Consider the following 17,615-nt stretch of genomic DNA (forward strand, 5'->3'; position numbering starts at 1 on the left):
TTCTTCCTTTCCAATTTGTATGTCTCCTAGTTATTTTTCTTTCTTTATTGCCCTGATTTGGAACTCCAGTACAATGTTGAACACTTTATGTCGAACAGTACACTTTATGCTTCCTGTGTTCCCAGATCATCCACTCTAATAATGCAGGCAGAGGGAGAGAGAGAGAGAAGTAGGATGACCATTATCAGGAATGAAAGAGGTGATGTCACTATAGATCTGAAAGGCCTTAAAAGAGAATAAGGAAATATTATGAACAACTTTTGCCAATAAATTTGATTACTTAGATAAAATGGAAAAAATTCTTAGAGATAAGAATTATCAAAATGGCACAAGGAAAATTAGAAAATGTGAAAATATCTATATCAACTAAATGTAATTCATAATTTAAAATCTTCCTGCAATAAAGGTCCAGATGGTGAATTATTTCAAATATTTGAGGAAGAAATAATGCCTCTACACACAAGAAAAGGGGATAGAAGCAGTTCTTATTTTTTGAAGCCAATATTACCTTGATATATCAGAAACAGAAAAGACAATAAATAAAACTATACTCCAATATCCATCATGAACATAAAGGTAAAAATTCTTAATAAAATCCAATCTAATCCAACAGTAAAAAAGGATAATACACCATGACCAAATGGAGCTTATCCCAGGAATCCAAAATTGGTTTAACATTCAAAAATCAAATTATGTAATTTACCACATTGACAAAGTTAGAGAAAACCCATATGATCATCTTAATAGATGCAGAAAAAGCATTTGGCAAAATTCAATACCCACACATAATTTTTTAAAAAGTTCTCAGCAAACTAGGAATAGAAGAAAATTTCTACCTGATAAAGGACACCTATGAAAAACTTACGCTAACATCATACTCAGTAGTGAAGGACTAAATGCTTTCTCAAATACCTGAAATAAGACAAAGAAGTCCACTCTTGTCCAACATTGTACTGGAATTCCAAATCAGAACAATAAAGAAAGAAAAATAATTAACAGGCTTATAGATTGGAAAAAAGGAAATAAATTATTTTTATTCACAGATGACATGTTCATGTACATGGAAAATCCTAAGAAATCTACCAAAACGTTTCCCAGAGCTAATAAGTGAGTTTAGCAATGTCCCAGCATATGAGATAAATATTCAAAAATTAACTGTACAGTATTCCTATAAATAGCAATGAACAACTGGAAACTGGAATTTTAAATTTAAAATTTGCAGTAGCATCAAAAGTATAAAATACTAGGAGATAAATTTCACAAAATATGTGTAAGACCTGTATACTGAAAACTACAAAACATAACTGGGAGAAATTTTAAAAGATCTAAATAAATGGAGAGAAATACCATGTCCATGGATGAGAAGACTCAATATTAAGATGTCACATCTCCACAAATTGAGCTATAGATTCAATGCAATCAGAATTTTTTAAAGCAGGATTTTTTTATAAAAAAGGACAAGTTGATTCTAAAATTTATATGGAAATGCAAAGACCTGTAATAGCCAAAGAAATTCTGAAAAAAAGGAACAAAGTTGGAGGACATGCACTATTTGATTTCAAGACTCACAGTAATCAAGACAATGTGCTATTGGCACAGGATAGAATGATAAAACATGATAGAATCTAGAAATTGAATTTCAATGAAGTTAGTAAGGTCATTTAATGGGGAAAGGACAGTGTTTTCAACAAAGGGTGCTAGAACTAACGGATATCCATATGAGCTTTATATAATCTTGTACTCTAAGCACTTAGAGCAGAACAAGGCACAGTGCAGGCTGCTTGCTGAGTAAATGAATAAAAGAACAAATAGCTATATGAAGACTAGTTTAGGCTGTGTGCGTGCAATGCAGCCCTCTCTCCAGGCAGAGGGGCAATGGGCACCCAGTACCATGCAGTGCAGGAAAGTCATGTGGCATATGCTACGCAACTAACATGCAGAAGAGTACATTGGTGAGTGGTATTTCTTTTATATACCTGGCAGCAGAGAGGGCCCCTCTACACTTAAAGCTACTTCTACCTTAGGGGAACTTCCAATGAGGCCTAGGAACAGGGGACCACCGGGAGCATCAGTAGTGATATGCGCTAGAGAAAAAATATTCACTTGCTGCAAATTCCTCCAAGAACTTCAAAATATACCCACTTTTCTCTTGGCTCACAATTATACAGGTACCCCCAGATACCTTGGGGCCTAAATTAGCTGATCTCTCTACCTCACACAGTTGTGTGAACTTGAACATTTAAAGTGACTTACTCTAAGGCAGGGGTCCCCAACCCTCAAGCCACCGTGGCCTGTTAGGAACTGGGCCACACAGCAGGAGGTGAGCTGTGGGCAAGCAAGCAAAGCTTCATCTGTATTTACAGCTGCTCCCCATCACTCACATTACTGCCTGAGCTCTGCCTCCTGTCACATCAGTGGTGGCATTAGATTCTCATAGAAGAATGAACAGTATTGTAACTACACATGTGCAGGATCTAAGTTGCATGCTCCTTATGAAAATCTAATGCCTGATGATCTGTCACTGTCACCCCCAGATGGGACTGTCTAGTTGCAGGAAAACAAATTCAGGGCTCTCACTTATTCTATATTATTGTGAGTTGTTTAATTCTTTCATTATGTATTATAATGTAATAATAATAGAAATAGAGTTCACAATAAATGTAATGCGCTTGAATCATCCCAAAAGTATCCTCCCTACCCCGGTCCACAGAAAAATTGTCTTCCAAGAAACCAGTCCCTGGTGCCAAAAAGGTTGGGGGACCACTGCTCTAAGATACTATGACTCTGACTCCCAAAGTCACACTCAATATCATTTGGAAAATTCCTGCAAAAGTTGTTTGTTAACCAATGTGGGAATGAGAGGAGAAATGGTCATTTCAGCTGAAGAGAAGAGGAGTTGGAGACACTCTAATCATCCCAGACAATTTCTATTGTATGTTTATAAATTTGTCTTTTCTATAATTAGATTTGTTCAGTAACAGCAATGAAGTCCCCAGTTCTTCAATTAGTTAGTACTTTTAACCCCCATGGATATTAAGATATCAAAAAGCTGAATTTGAAATGCAGATCTGAGCTGTAATGTATTCATCCCAGCATGCTGTGCAATTTTGCATTTATGTCTTTGTTGTGTGGATGATGTTGTGTGGGTAACAATGAAGATGAAATCTTAGTGCCAACTACCTTGTATATATAACAATCTTTCCCTCTCTCTTTAAATTAATCATGGAAGTGCTAAAGCCAACTTTTTCTGCATTTCTCAAAAGAGACTGATGATCCTCAACACAGGCACACAGAAGATACAAACACACACATAAATACATCCACATTTAGAGACAATTTGTAAAAACAAACTGAGGGTCATTTTTTTTTTTTTTTTTTGCTTTGGCAAAAGGAATGCTTTCTGGAGAATTCCTTAAAATAACATTAAAAATTGCACTGATTTTGGATTAAAGTAACAAAAGTTCAATTTATATGTAATGTCTTAAGGATACATCGACTTGTAAAGACAGATACGCTAGTAAAGATTTGACAATTACTCCTATATATGGCATCATAATTTTTGCCATAATAACAGTATAATTTCTAGGAAGAGTCCGTTCAGAGGGCCACCTGAGCCCCAGTCTCCTTTCCAATTCTGCAATGAGCCCGTACGTTTGCTGATTACCCCGCAGGTCTTGGATCCAATTTAACATTTGGTTGGTGGCAGTTGTAGAGGAAAACGTGGCACAGCAGATTGGAAATTTGCAAACCTCCTGGAAAAGCTATTTGCTAAGCTTGTGTCAAATATGCCTGAGTAGGCTGTGGCAGCTGCAAAATCTAGGCGCCCAGGGTGCAGATGGTGTTCCTGTCACGTGGCCAAGGGTTGGCTGGATCCTTCACATCACAGATCCCCTCAGCCAGTGGGGCTGGGTCCTTCCTGTAGGGCACCTGCATCCCACTCCAACCACTGCCACTGACACTGCCACCCAAGGCTGTGGTGTTGACACAGGCATGGTGGCAGAGAAGGGTACAAAAGGTCAGGCTTCTTGTGCCTCAGCATTTACTGCAACAAGCTATGACATGGGCTGGGAAGGAGCATGCTCTCCCAGCAGCATCTAGAATACTTAGAAAACTCTTAGTTACTACCCAAAATAGACATTTCCCTCCAGCAGTGCAAATCCTTCCCCATCCCACTCAAAAGGTATCAACTGTCTAATCTGGCACCTCTGACTCCTGCAAATCTGGATTTTCTGCCTTCCTAATCCTGCACAGAACTTCAGCTTCTAGCTAGCCTTTCTGGCTTCTCCACACAGCTCATAATATTCTTCTACATTGTGGCTTGTCAGTACTCACAGACTCTTTGATTTATTCAATCTGCCATTGATTCACATATTCATTCCATAAATATTTACTGAGCATCTACTATATGCCAGGTGCGGGGGAGGCAATTGTGAGAAAGCCCTACAATGGTAAATAAGATAAACAAGGTCCTGCATTTAAAACTTTCCATCTAATCAAGAAGATCAGTAAACAGGCACATAAAGGGAAAAATAAAGAAACGAAGATGTTACAGGGATGCACAGTAAAATTCTTTAGCAGACTTGTAAGTCAGAGAGGCTTCATGGAAGAGCTAATGTCTAAACTGAAGCCTAAGAGGTGAGTGGGCCTTAGGCAGGTCCAGAGTAGCATGGTGAGGATGGGTTTGAGGAGGGAGTGACCCTCAGGGAGGCCAGGGGCTCCAGAGACCATATCCTAGCAAATTAGAACAAGCACCAGAGAGGAGGTGGGGCTCTACTCGTGTGGGTCTCTTTTCATATTGTTTTGTGTGTGCTTTTGAATTTACGTCTGCATTCTATCTCATATATTGTTTTATCCTCCCTATAAGAGCCAATTCTTAACACAGAGCTTAGTAAGCACAGGTGATGCTCCATGACATGTTGGTGAATAGATTATAGCTATTTGCTAATTTGTTGAGGCAGAACGATCTTCTTATAGCTCGCCATGTGCAGTCTGTCAGGCTGCCTGGAAGCAAAGGACTCAGCCTGGGCCCCTGGTTGCAGAAGGGACTGCCTTGTGCTTAGAGAATGATGTCCAAATGGTGGCCACGTCCTTTGTTCTGGAATAACTCTGTCTTGAATAAAGGATATTCCCATCTCCCCTGACTTTTTGGGAAGTAACAATAATTCACACTCCAGTGCAATAGAGAAGAAATGGGAAGGAGTTGATTGGTGGGCATTTGATAATTCATTAATGGACATTTCTCAGATCTCAGCTTTCTGGGTCTCTGGGCAGGATTCAATACCGAAAATACTCCTTCCTCCTCAAAGCACCCTTCCCTCTTGGCTTCTGAAATACAACACCCTTCTGCACCTCCTCTTGCTGCTCCTTCTCAGTCATCTTGGAAGGTTCATCTTCTTCCACTCAGCCTTTAAATGCTAGGAGGTCTCAAGGCTCATTCCCAGATCACCTTATTGTCTCACTCAATGTTTTTCTTCCTTGGAATTTTCTTAAACCCCGTTTTTCCAGTGATCAGCTCATGGGTGATTACTACCAAAAGTGTAGCTCCAGCTGAAGAAGGCTCAGGCAGTTGTCATGTTTTGGCTGCTTAGCATCCAAACCTCTTTCCTATTCACGGAGAATTCCTCTTCTTGCAAGTCTTCATAGGGAGCAGAGCTTCATTCCACGATAGGAGCTGGAGGTGTATAATAATAACTTCCCCAGCATACAGCACAGCTAGGACATAAGCAAGAAACCCAGGCTCAGCCAATCAAAGGTTCACTTAGAGACTCAGTCTAAATCTGTCCAGGTGACAAAGTGAGGATGACAGCTGGGACAACAGCCTCCACAGACCAGCGCTGGGGTGTCTGTGATGTAAGATGCCACATCCTGTGTTCAACAGCAGCTGCAGAGGAAATAGCAGTATATTCCTGTCACCTGACTGCTTCCAAGGTGGGATATTGGCCCAGGTTCTGGACATATAGCCTCCTTTTGGTTCTTCCTGCCCATTTTATAAGCGTGGCTCTTTAGGACCCCTGGTGATTCAGTGGGCTACCCAATATCTGTTCAGTAAATCCCTATTCTGCTTAAATAAGCCAAAATCAGCATCCATTCTGGTGATGGTGGCCCAACTCAGAGAAAAGTTTCCAACTGGCTCTGTTCTGTTCCATCTTCACACCCAATTGCCCTACATCAGCTGTTTTCAAGATGTAGTCCTGTCTTAGTCCATTTTTTACTGCTTTAACAGAGTACCACAGACTGGGTATAAAGAAAAAGAAAAAAATCTCTGGGTATAAAGAGATTTCTTTTATATAGAAGTTAGATTTTCTTGACTCAAGGTTCTGGAGGCTGGCAAGTCCAAGATCAAGGGGCCACATCTGGTGAGGACCTTCATGTTTCATCACAACATGGAAGAAGACAACCCATGATGAGAAAAAGCAAGGGAGGGCAAAAGCGCATGACACACTCTGTGAGAGGGAGAAATAGGAGCAGACCTCATCCTTTTATTAGGGGCCCACTCCTGCAATAACTAACCCGCTCCCATGGTAATGGCATTAATCTATGTGTGAGGGCAGAGCCCTCATGACCCAATCACCTCTTAAAGTCCCCACCTTCTGATGTTATTACATTGGCAATTAAATTTCTACACAAGTTTTGCAAGGAACATTTAAATAGCAGGTCCCTAGGCACCTGGGGGTTGCTGAGGCACTTTCAGGAGGTCTGCAAAGTCAAAATGATTTTCATTAATTCATAAAATTACTAAGACATTATTTGTCTTTTTCACAGTGTTGACATTTCCAGCAAGGATACAAACAGTAGTGTGAGGCTGTGGCATGGAACTGTAACCATAGCATCATGTTCTTCACCATTGTGCCCTTGGAGAAAAAAAAAAAAAAAAAAAAAGCCAGTTTTGTTTAGGAATATCCTTTTTGAAACAGTAAGGAATATTAATTTTATTAAATCTTGACTCTTAATACACAAAAAGTGTAAGTGCTGCTGCCTCACATTCTGCCCAAGACCCCCACCATCTGTTCACAGAGCTTAGGAGTCCCCATTACTATCGGCTGTGGGTAGTGCCCTAGCTCAGTGAGGGCCCACACCGTAGACAGTTCTGTGTTTTCACTCCCTGGTCCTTGCAAGCCAAGAGAAGAGCCTTTTCCCTCTTACAAAGACCCTAAGTCCTTCCACTCCTTCCTCTCCTAACCAAGTTGCCTTTCACCTTTTGCTCACCCTTCCTAACACTGGTGCTAACTAGTTCTTGAAAGCAGAAAACCTCACTCTGCAGGCACTCAACAGACATTCTTATCTGGCATTGAGTTTTGCTGCATCTTTGAGTTATTGTTTCTATTTGGGGTGGCCTAGAGGAAGAGAAACCACTACATGGGACCCAAAAGCAGAGGGGTCAGAAAATGCACAGAAAGTACATGAATATTTCACATAACACTTAGCTGCACTTGTAATTCAGAACCCTGACTGTTCAGATGGTCTGTGGATGCTCCTCTCAGCCCCTGACCCACATCCAGCCTACCCTGGATCCACCTCCTTCTACCTGGAACATCCCCCTCACTTGTTGCTCAGCTATCTCCTGCTTTCAACTCAAATCCCACTGAGCTTAAAAACCACTTTCTCAAAGAGGTTTTCTTCCAGGTTTCACTCTAAATTAGGTCACCTCCTCTGCTACAGTACCCTGTCCTTTCCCTTCATAGATAGCATTCATCACAATTTTAATTTTATATTTATCTGTGTGTGTTTCTTTATTATTTGTCTCTCTCAGTAGATCATGGCCACCAGGAGGGCAGGACCATGTCTGTTCTGCTCAGTACTATATACCCAACAAGGAAGCGCTCAATATTAATTTATTTTAAAAATTAAGGAGAATAGGGCTATAACTAGTACCCTTTTTAGACCTTTCTTTTTTCTAATGTATGCATTTAAAGCCACAAATTTCCCTCTAAGCCCTGCTTTAGCTGCATTCTATAAACATTGACAGGTTCATAAATTATATTTGCATTATCATTTCAGCTTAAATACTTTCTAACTTCACTCTTGATTTCTTCAGTGATACATAGATTACTTAGAAGTATATGGTTTAATTTCAATATCTTGAGTTCCTAAATTGTATAGCATTGTTATTGATTTCTAATATAATTACAAGGTGGTCAGAGAACATACTGTATATAATTTCAATTCTTTGACATTTATTGAGACTTGTTTTATGTTTTGTGGCCCAGCATATGGGCTATATGGGTGAACACAGCTTACACACCTGAAAAGAATATAGATTCTGCAGTTGTAAGATGTAATATTCTATATCAATTAGGTCAAGGTGGTTGATTGTGTTGTTCAGATCATTTACAACTTTATTGCTTTTCTGTCTAATTGTTCTATCAATTGCTGAGAGAGGGGTTTATACTTATATTTTGAAGCTCTGTTATTAGGCACATACACATTTACATTTGCTGTGTCTTCCTGGTGAATCCATCCGATCATTATGAAATGTCTCTTTTATATCTCTGATAATACCTTTTGTCTTAAAGTCTGTTTTGTCTGCATGTTCCTCTCTCTTAAGCTGATGTAAAATAACAATTTAAACTCCCACTTTTCTACATTCTCCCTCAATTTTTATCTCTGTCTTGTTCTCTAATCTCAGTGCAGGGCTGAAACAAATTAGAAAAGTGATATGAACCAAAAAGATTATTTTCTCTAGTGCTGAAAGGAGAGGTATAACCAAGAGGCTGGTCCAGCTCCCATTTTCATCTCTGATGCAGCCATCACTCACCAAAGAGATAAGCTGCACAGCCTCCCTGTTCCCCAGGCTTTCCTCTGAAAGTTTTTCCCCCCGATCATGAAAAGCAACTCTACCCATTTCTAACATCTTTATGTGTTTGACTTTATTAAACTTGGGGCTTTCAATAATGCATGAAAAGGAAATCATTTCATGGCTAATAAAGCAGTTGGAAGACAAACTTTGACTAGAGCATCTAACTGTGAACACAATCGATGCAACTTTAACAAGCATTCCAGTCTGCTATAGATTCAGGGGAGACTTTCATAGCACTCTGAGGAAATCAGGTGCAAGGTTAACCATGATTTTTCTTCTGTTTGAACTTTTCAGAACATCTATTCCTGTTACGGGAAACAGCTGGCAATATAGATTTTTAGACGATAACACAGAAGACTCACAGAAGTTCCCCTAAACATTCTAGTTAATGAAAATTTGGGATTTTTATTTTTTTCACTAAATTGCTGTAGTTTGATTACTGAAGGAACCTATTGCTAGTCTTAGATTGTTTTCAGTCTTCTTGAAAATCTCCAATGCCAATACTGGATGCGTGATGTCATTAAAAATAAATCCAAACCAATTTCCACATGGGATGGACTTTAAATATCATATCTTATTATCATAGGCACCTTCATGAATGTTTATGACAGGCAGCTACCTAGATGATGGGATTTGAGAGGGCCACAAAAGCCCTAACAGTATCAAACTGTCCCTCATCAGTTACTCTCTTGAATGAGACATTTTCTTCAGAAGGCTCCTGTTAGAGCTCACCTGCCACCTCTGCACAAGTAATATTAAAATGCACCAACATATTGAATGTTTGTTTATCTGATCAGTTAGTGGTTCACTATGCATGGGTCCCCATCACACTGCAAAGAATTTTTGCTCTAAACCCCTCTGTTTAGTGCTTTGCTCTTCTCTCTAGGTAGCTCTGTGGTTTCCATTCTCACCATAAAACAGAAAATGTGAAAATGCATAATATACATCTCCAGCTCTGGCCTCTTTTTCTAAATAATGCATTCTCATCTCTGGCTTCCAAATGGTCATTCTCACTAGGCTACAATTAGCTGAAACCTAACTGCAATGGCTAATTTTGTGTCAACTTGACTGGGCTAAAAGATGCCCAGATATCTGGTGAAACATTATTTCTGGGTGTGTTTCTAGGGGTATTTCTAGAGAATATTTGCATTTGAATTGGCAGACTGAGTAAAGAAGGTGGCCCTCACCAATGTGGGTGGACACCACCCAATTCATGGAGGGCCTTAATAGTACAAAAACAGGAAGGAAGGGTGAATTCTCTCTCTCTCTCTCTCTCTCTCTCTTTAGTTAGGTCATCCATCTCCTTCTACTGCCAGATATCAGAGCTCCTGGTTCTCACGCCTTCAGATTTTGGGATTTACACTAATGGTCCCCCTGGGTTCTCAGGTCTTCAGCTTTGGACTGAATTACACTACCGGCTTTCCTGGTTCTGCAGCTTGCAGATTACATATCTTGGAACCTCTTGGCTGCTGTAATCACATAAGCCATAATAAATCTCCTCTCTATCTATCATCTATCTATCTATCTATCTATCTATCTATCTATCTATCTATCTATCATCTCTCACTCTATCCATCCATCCATCTATCCCATTGGTTGTGTTTATCTAGATAACTCTGATTAACTAACTTTCCAAAACAAAATTCATTATCACTTCCACACTAATAAGCCCTAATTTTAATTCCACACTAATAACCCAATGATAATTCAGTGAATTATCATTTTTTCATCCACAATAGGACTCCCCTCCTCCTCTCTCATTGAGGAAGCCACAAAGCTCCATTTCTTCCTTTCCAGGTCTAGTATCCCCCAACAATAAGAAAGCAGGAGTTCTGAGGGACAGGTGGTGAGTGGACAAGAAGTCAGTAAGTGTGAGAAATGCCTTCTATGGGCCAGACATCATATCAGGTATGAAGACCCAAAAGGCTTATGGCCTTAGAGAATGACCAGTAAATCCACAAATATATCTGGGGTGCCACTGTGGGGCCCAGCAACTGGATTACAGAGAAAGCATCCTGAAGGAAGTGATGTTTCCATTAAGGGCTGAAGGCAGGATAGGAATTAGCCTGCTGAATGGAGGCATAAAGGCACCTTAGACAAAGGAACAGCATGAGCAAAGGCATGAAGGTAAAATCATGATAGCAGCATATTTCTGAATCTTTTTTTTTTTTTTTTTTTTTTTAGACAGAGTCTCTCTCTGTCACCATGCTGGAGTACAGTGGTGCAATCTTGGCTCAATGCAACCTCCATCTCCCAGGTTCAAGCCATTCTCCTGCCTCAGCCTCCTGAGTAGCTGGGACTACAGGCATGCACCACTACGACCAGCTAATTTTGGAATTTTTAGTAGAGATGGGGTTTCACCATGTTGGCCAGAATGGTCTCGATCTCTTGACCTCGTGATCCACCCACCTCGGCCTCCCAAAGTGCTGGGATTACAGGCCTGAGCCACCACACCAGGCCATTTCTGAATCTTAAAGATCAAGTTGCAGAGTGGACGACGTGGCGATGTGGAGGGGGCAGGAATTGAGACTGAGGAAGCAGCCAGTGGTCAAATTATGAAGGACCTATTGACACACCTTCACAATTTTCTTATAAAAACCAAAGTTTTAAGCAATAAGATTATAAATTCATATTGGCATTTTGGATAGATACCACTGGAAGCAGTGTGAAGCAGTGAGAGGGGAACAAGACTGGAGGCGGGGAAACCATGTGTGATAGATTGAATTATTAGTCCTAATTCTTCACTTCACTATAGTAACATTACACATCCACACCTCTTCCATGTCCTCATGGTGGGTGCCATTCATTTCCCACATGTTGTCTTTGGACTCAATTTGGCCAGTAGGATATTAACAGGCATAGCACAAGTAGAGATTTGAAATGTGCCTGCATGTTTGAGTTAATGCACTTGTGCTCCTGCCTTCCACGATGAGAAGAACATGTCGCTGCATGCCTCTGGTGTCAATAATCCCAGAAGGATGACAGACAAATGGGGCAAACTTAAACCCAACATGCAGCTGGGACTTGAGGCAGGTCCAGCCAAGCCCAATCCAAGGTTATTGAACCACAGCCAACTTGTAGGCACTCAGATGAGGAAGAAATGCTTGTCATTGTAAATCCCTGGGTTTGGGGGTGGTTAGTTTCAAGAATTATTGCTTCAGTAACTAATTTACATACCAGTTAAGAAGGTATTGAAAGAGGAACAAAAAGAAAAAAGAAAAAAAAAAAAGAGGATGATAAGGACTTAAAATAGGGTAATGGCAATAAAGATAAGAAAGAAGTAAATCGATGAAACACCTAACAGGTAGAATCTAAAAGACAGGGTAAGCGGGGCGCGGGGCTCATGCCTATAATCCCAACACTTTGGGAGGCCGAGGAGGGCAGATCATAAGGTCAGGAGTTCGAGACCAGCCTGGCCAATATGGTAAAATCCTGTCTCCACTAAAAATACAAAAATTAGCCAGGCAAGGTGGCACGCACCTGTCGTCCAGCTTCTTGAGAGACTGAAGCAGAATTGCTTGAACCCGGGAGGCGGAGGTTGCAGTGAGCCGAGATCGTGCCACTGCGTTCCAGCCTGCATGACAGAGCGGGACTCTGTCTTGGGAAAAATAAATAAATAAATAAATAATAAAAGACACGGTAACTGATTGGATATGGAAAGTAACGCAAGGAAGCCTCTTGGGATCCTAGCTGAGACAACTGAATGAATGGAGACAAATGTCACCGAGTTGAGGGATGTAAGAGGGATGAAGAAGAAGCATATTCGGTTAGAAGATGACGACTCTAGTTTTGATATGGCGAGCTTGAGTAGCCTGTCGGGTATCCAAGTGGAAATGACTGGAAACCTATTAGAAAAGAGGGAGAGGGATGTAATGAACTTGGTTTGGTTTGGTTTGGTTTCTGCTCTGCATCTTATGAACCTACTTTATATGCCAGAGGCTCTCCCATTGTATGAATTTGGTGGGAGACATCACCCCCACTAATTCTCCAAAAGTCCAAAAGGCCAGATACTTACTCTCCATGACATCTGAGGTCATGAGTCACATGACCCAAGTATTGCCAATCAGCTAATTCTGCTCAATGCTTTGTTTCATTAGTGAAACAAAAAAGCAGGGGATAGCTGAAATTTCATTCAAATGACGCCAGTGGTAACATCTAGCGTCCTGTGTTGGTCCAAGCAGGGGTATCTGCATCCTGTGGGGGTGGCCATAGTATACCCCACCCCATCCTACCCTGGCTCCTGCTCATTTTCTAAACCTGGTTCTCCAGCCCCACTGCAGTCTCTGTGAGCTATCCAATATCCTCCCTAAATCAATTCCTTTTCTGATTAAGTCATCCAAAGTGGATTACTGGTGTTTGCACTGAAGAACCCCAACTAGTAAAGAAATTTACAACAAGACAGAACCGCAAGGAAATGGAGAGTTTGCTGGCAGATTGGTTATAAGTCTAGTCAGAATACTAAAATCCAGTTGATATTCAGGGAATCTGGCAGTCTGTGGCTCACAGTGGTAAATTGCTCAAATTAAATGCTCACTTATAGTCACCTGGAATGAAGAATTCATTAAGGCAAAACTTTGAAGACCATATTGCTACTTGCATAGAATGAAATGAAGAGCTTGAGTCATACAGACTGTTGTAAATGTAGCTTTTCCCAAGAGAACAAGAGAGTTAAAAAAAAAAAAAAAGAAGACAAGCTTAAATCTCTAAATGTCCAACTCAAAGACTTTCCAGTAATGTGCTAAAATGATATCTTATTTACAGTCTTTTAAGGCTAACATAGCTGAAAGCCAAGCACAGAAGTGCATTGCCAAATTTCAACATCTGCTGAGGTGACATACTGAAGCAGCTACATGGTCCAGGGTATATACCCTGGGGTTCGTCATCTCGCGCCGGGAAAATTTAGGACAGGGACACACACGAGGAGTTTAGGAGCAGAGATTTAATAGAGAGAAGAGAAGAGAAATAGAAACAGCTCTCTCTCTAGAGAGGGGTCTCCCAACAGAAAATGACCAGCTGGTGGAGGAGGCACTGGGTTTTATAGTCCAGCTTGAGGAGATGGAGCCTGATTTACGTAGGGCTCACAGATTGGCTGGATCAGGTATGATGTTTACACAGCCCCGGGGAAGGCTGGCTACCCTGCCCTAATCTTATTATGTAAATAAACGCTCCTGCTGACCCGTGCCATCTTGTCTCCTTTTTACTGTACACGTGGCTGATAAAGAGAAGGGAAGATGGTGCCACCATTTTGAACATGATTGGCACAACTGCCGGCATCTATCAGCTCAGTTTTACAGGCTGCTCTTTGTTAGAAGGGAAAATGATTTGGGGCTGTTTTTCATTAAAAGGAAAATCTTACTGAGGACTTCCCTACCCTCACTATCTGCCTAAGTAATTTCTTAACTTCTATATCAAAACTCCCTAGGTATGTTATATAAAGGATAGGGCATTGTTCAGAAAGGACTGTGGCCCCTACATGGGGCACGATGGCTCACGCCTATAATCCTACACTTTGGGAAGTCAAGGCAGGAGGATCACTTGAGCTCAGGAGTTTAAGACTAGCCTGGACAATATACTGAGACCCCATCTCTACAAAAAAAATCAACTGAGCATGGTGTTGCACACCTGTAGTCTCAGCTATTCAGAAAGCTGAAGTGGGAAGATCACTTAGCCTGGGAGGTTGAGGCTGCAGTGAGCCAAGACCGCACCACTGCACTCCATCCTGGACGACAGAGAAAAACCATGTCCCCGCCCCAAAAAAAGACAGCGACCCCCAAAATTGTAATAAGGACATTTGGGAAGATCTCGGAGACTCATAGAACACCAAACATGGAACCCTCCGGGTCTCTCTTGCCAGCTAAAAGGCATGTCCCTCCCTTGTCTGATGAGGCTGCTCCTGCATGGTTTGAAGATGCTCTAACTCTGTGCACAGACTTCCTCACAGAAAGAAGCCAGCTCTGCTCATGCCTCTTTCCTCCACGCCGTCACTCATGGCTCATAAGTCTGTAAATAGAGTCAGACTCTCGCATGACCTGGAAGCAGGAAGTGGAGCTTTTGATTACTTAAAAAGTTAAATCCCCACCAAAAGACTCAGATAAGCAGATTCTAAGGTGGAGATTAGCAAGCAAGACCTTTATCAGGAAGTGAGCTTGAGACCACCCCTGTGGAGCAGAAGGGACAGAAGCAGCCTTGGGCAAGGAAGCAGTTGTGCTGTGCGCACAATTAGCACAGCTCTGGAGCTAGATGGTCATTTAGAGCTCTTCTGAGTTGGAACCAAGGAGCCAGCCTTTGTTAACCCAACTTTGACCAGTCGTTGGATGTGGCTGCTTCATGATGGGGACATGACCTTGGGCTAGGGACATTTCTTCACTCAAGGCATCCCCAGAGTGAGCTCCTGGCTGAGGGCCCACTCCCAGCAGCTGGGAGAGTAAGTCCTTCATTTCTGAGAGGGGATACAGTGGTGCACCACAGTGTCCAGCACCGTGCATTATTTTAAATCAGCCTGAAATTAATCAGGAGTATGCTCACCAGAAATCAGGAGACAGTGTGCTATCTCCAGCCATTGCAAGTGGCCCTAATTGCTGCCTGTCAGTTGTTTTGAAATGTGGGCTCAATAGTGTCTCATGTGAAATGAAATTCCATGAAACAATGGAAGAAATAATCCAAAAATTTCGGAATATAGAAGTGCTGGAGAGGATTTATCATGTGTCACCTACCCATTCATCTGCTAATTCTCTCTCAAGAGGGCCCAGAAGAGGGTCCGGATTGGTGAGGGAGCACCTCTATCTCTGAGAAGCAGTCTTGTGACTGATTTCCGTAAACTAAAGATGCAATTGTAAGCAGTTGAAATGGGATCCCTGATTTTAATGGAAAAGGAAAGATACCAGAATAGCAGAAGCTGATTTCAGGCACTTAACTACAAAAGACAAGATAATCATGGTAGTTATAATAGACAAGAGGGCTGGAATGGTAATAAAAATGATCCAACCTGACTTGATGGGGGCTAACTGATGAAGTCTGGGGTAGAAATTGAAGTTCTCCATCAATATCCACTCTCTTGTTCTCTCTAACCCAGCCTCCTTTCAGCTGATATGGTTATATAACCAGCTCTGGCCAATGAAGTGAAAGAAGAAAGGTGGGCTATCTTCATCCATTGTGCTGCTATAACAAAATACCTGAGACCAGGTAACTTGTGAAGAACAGGAATTTATTTATCACAGTTCTGGAGGCTGGGAAGTTCAAGATCAAGGCACCAGTAGGTTTGCTGTCAGTGAGGGCTGCTCTCTGCTTCCAAGATGGTGCCTTGTTGCAGCATCCTCCAGAGGTGAAAAATGCTATGTCCTCACATGACAGAAGGGCAAAAAAGGGCCAGACTCTCTGTGAAGGCTCTTTTATGAAGGTTTTATTCCTATTCACAAGGGAGAAGCCCTCATGTTCTAAGCATCTCCCAAAAGGCCCCACCTCTTAATACTGCCACTATGAGGATTAAGTTTCAATATGTAAATGTTGGAGGGGACACCATCACTCAAACCACAGCATGGGTCATCTCCAGGACATGCCCTTAAAGGAGGTGGGGAGGATACCATCTTCACTCCCTTCCTCCATCCTACTGTGTGGAAGGAACATGGGGGCAAGTTGTCTTTGGTTGGGGGGACACCTGAGGGATGGTGGAGCAACCAGAGAGAGTCTGGGACAATTTTGGAATGCGGAGCTGCCATACCAGCCTTAGACTGTTTATCTTCAGACCATTACATGAAAGCTGGGTCTCTTCTGTCTAAGTCATTGTTGTTTGAGGTCTTCATTACACCCAGCAAAATCTATGTTATCTAGAAGTTGGTAGCTAAAAGTGTGGCATTGAGTTAGCAGGTGGCAGGAAACAATCATTGTGGGCTAGGAAATGGTGATGCTGGTTGGTTTCCCACGGCAAAACATTTGGTCACAGTGTCACCTATAATACATTGGGAGGTATGAACCAAGCTTGTGGTTGTGCAGGAAATGATTAAGACAAAAATAAGAACATTGGTATATTTTGGGTGCTCTTTGCTCCCTTTAGAATAACCCAATGAGCTGAATGTGGTGGTGTGTACCTGTAATCCCAGCTACTTGGGAGGCCGAGGCAGGAGGATTGCTTGAGCCCAGGAGTTCAAGACCAGCCTGGGAACAGAGTGAGACCCCATTTCAATAAAGGATGATAATAATTGTCATCATTATTCTTGAATAACCCCAGGGAGAGAAGATGCTGGGGAGAGCAGCCAGTCTGCAAGGGTGGGTGGAAGAGGGAACAACTCTGCTGAGACGTTCCTTTCTCTGTCTGCACCCCACAATCTAAGTTGCCTAAGAGTCAAAGATGGGGCTTTGTGGGTCAAAAAACTAAGCTAACTGCTTCTAGTCACTAAACTAAGCATTTGTAAGTTAAGAGCCACCCTTGTAGCAGGAAATAAGTATGTGGCTCTGGTGCTAAACCTTTCTCAACCGTTCCCAGCAGCCAAGAATGGATTAAGGGTGTTGACTTCCCTTCCAAGCCTGTTGTTTCAGCTGGCCTCAAGGTAACCACCGTTAAATTGGGAGTGGGGTGAGGAACGAGTTGAGCACAAAGGTCAGTGAGCAAATGGCCAGAGCCTTCAGGCTTAAAAATCTATGTTTAGACAAGATGGTTCACTGTTGTTACTAGCACTTTGAACCAACCAGAAGCAAAAAAAAAAGAAAAGAAAAAAAGAAAAAAAAACTTTTTAATAAACAGATGGCCAAAGATACACAGCCTGGCCTGAAAAATCTTGTAACTGGTCAACCTTCAAGTTTGTGGCCATTCAACCTTTTTACT

The sequence above is a fragment of the Pan troglodytes genome, chromosome 1 (genome assembly GCF_028858775.2).
Source record: "Pan troglodytes isolate AG18354 chromosome 1, NHGRI_mPanTro3-v2.0_pri, whole genome shotgun sequence".
NCBI lineage: Eukaryota > Metazoa > Chordata > Mammalia > Primates > Hominidae > Pan > Pan troglodytes.